Source organism: Neomonachus schauinslandi, chromosome 11 (assembly GCF_002201575.2).
Source record: "Neomonachus schauinslandi chromosome 11, ASM220157v2, whole genome shotgun sequence".
Classification (NCBI taxonomy): Eukaryota; Metazoa; Chordata; class Mammalia; order Carnivora; family Phocidae; genus Neomonachus; species Neomonachus schauinslandi.
Genome location: NC_058413.1, coordinates 95,448,770 through 95,451,212, shown reverse-complemented (window position 1 = coordinate 95,451,212; position 2,443 = coordinate 95,448,770).

Here is a 2,443-nt window from a genome sequence, read left to right as displayed (position 1 = left end):
TTGAGAAGTGACCATGATGGAAATAGAGCCCAATTCCCAGTCTGGCCACTTCCCAGTGCCTACCTGCCTCTTGCCTGCCATCCGGCTCTGCCCACCAGCCCTTTCCCTCCAACCCATCACAGTCATCAGTGGAAACCGCAAAGGGGTGTGGCTCCCGCGCCCTTCTTGTGAAACTGCAGGAAACCTGCATTGCTTACGACTCAGTCTGGGCCTCGGGGGGAGGTTTCCCAGCCAGCCTCCCCCCAGCGCGGCCACTGCGGCGCTCCACGCCTCATCGTACCACAGGGCGTCTCTCTGTATTGTGTCAGGATTGGAGTTGCCTGATTGCTGGCCCTTCCTGCTACTCTGGGACTCCTCCCGAGCACACACCGTCCTCCCTCCTCCTCTAGCTCTCCCCATCCCCGTCCTGCCTCCCCAGTGCATCCTCGGCCCCCAGAACAGGGACCTGTCTGAGGAGGACCACGGCATGGCTGGTCGGACACTAACCCCTCCTCCTGGGAGTGCACCACAATGGGTTTTAACGTCTAGGGTCCTTTTAAAACCCTGAATCTCAGCTAGTCATAGGAAAACGGGCTTGCCATCCTTAGTCACCAGGGAAAGGCACACGGAAATCACAATGGGATGTCACTACGCCCTTGCCAGAGTGGCCAGCCCTGAAAGCACAGAGGACACCAGGCACAGGCAAGGAAGCGGAGTCGCTGGAACCCTCGTGGACCCCCGGTGGGGGCAGAAGTGGGCACAGCCACTTTGGAAGATGGCTTGGCTGTACCTGCGAATGCTCATCCCACTCCCGGGTACATGCTGAACAGAAACGGGTGCGGCTGCCCCACAGTTACATACAAGAATGTTGTGGCAACTTTATTCATAATTGGCCGCAACTGGAAACGCCGATGACAGAATAGAAGTGATACATTGTATCAGAGTCTATTACACAGCAAGCAAAACCAGGCCTCATGGATGCATCTCACGGGCATCCTCTGGGGTGAAAGAAGCCAGACGCACAAGGAAATGTATACTTTGTATGATTCTATTCCCATGAAGTTCCAAAATGGGGGTATTGTCTGGGAGGGGGCTTGAGTGAACATCTGTGTCTTGATCTGGGTAGGGGGGAGTGACATGGATGTATATGTGTGCAGCTGTACCCTTAAGATTGGTGCACTCTATTGTTTGTACGGTATTCCTTAATTAAAAAAAAATATGTGGGATGCCTGGGTGGCTCAGTCGGTTAAGCATCTGCCTTCGGCTCAGGTCATGATCTCAAGGTCCTGGGATCGAGCCCCACATTGGGCTCCCTGCTCGGTGGGGGCCTGCTTCTCCCTCTCCCTCTGTCCCCCTACCCCCGTTCTCTCTCTTTCTTTCTCGCCTGCGTGCGCAAATAAATAAATAAAATTAAAAAAAATATGTAAAGTTAAAAGCAACAAAGTACTAAAACCTTACACGGAATCCTGGTATGTAAAACAGACGGAAGCCGAGACCCATCCTCTTGCTTCCTACCTCGGGAGCCTCCTGGGGCATTTCGGCAGATGCCACTCTGGAGGACACACTGGGAGCCTTTCCCCTGGAGTAAACATGGCTTCAGGGATCTCAAGCAGAGCCATGCCTTGGAGGGACACATCCCAGCTCGTCCACACCTGTGTCCCTCCCAGGAGATGGTGGGTCCTGTGGGATGATGCAAATCATGGTGGTCACCATGTAGCCAGGAGGGCACAGAGCTGGGCTCCTACCTGGGACTTGGCAAGTGTCCTAAAACCTGATGTCATTTCTGTGACAGGTTCTGTTTCTCTGCCGCAGTTGGCTGCTTAGGGCAGTTAGGCAGTGGGGAAAATAATAGTAGGAGATAATTCCAGCCTAGCTTAACTCGACTGAGCACTCACTCTGTTCCAGGCATTGTGTTAAGTACTTCACAAAGGGATGATTCTCCTTTAATCCCTACAGCAGCCTTCTGTGGTAGATGCCACTGTTATCTGCTTTACAAATAACTTTCTCTCTATACAACTGTTTTTATCCATCTCAGCAGTCTATTCTCATAGCTTGAGTTATAAAGCTCAGGGAAGGCAAGCAACTTGCCTTAGGTACACACAGCTAGCTGATAAATGGTACAACTAGGGATGGAATCAAGGTCAGTTGGACCCTAAAGCCTGCCTCTTTCCTTTCACCAGGGTTTCAACAAATGTCTGCTGTGAACTGAACTAGTGATAGAATCATCTAAAAGGACTGCAACAGACTGAAATACTGTCCCCGATCATTAAGATAAATGGATAGCGGAGAAACGTGAAAATCACCACATTTAGGGGAAAAAATGGCCCAAGTACTGGGTGAGAGAGACCTGCTTAGAAGTAGCACACATGAAAAAGATTTAAAGGTTTACTCATCCATCCACTCATCCATCCATCCATCCATCCATCCATCCTTCCATGCACTCATCTACCCATCCAACTCATCC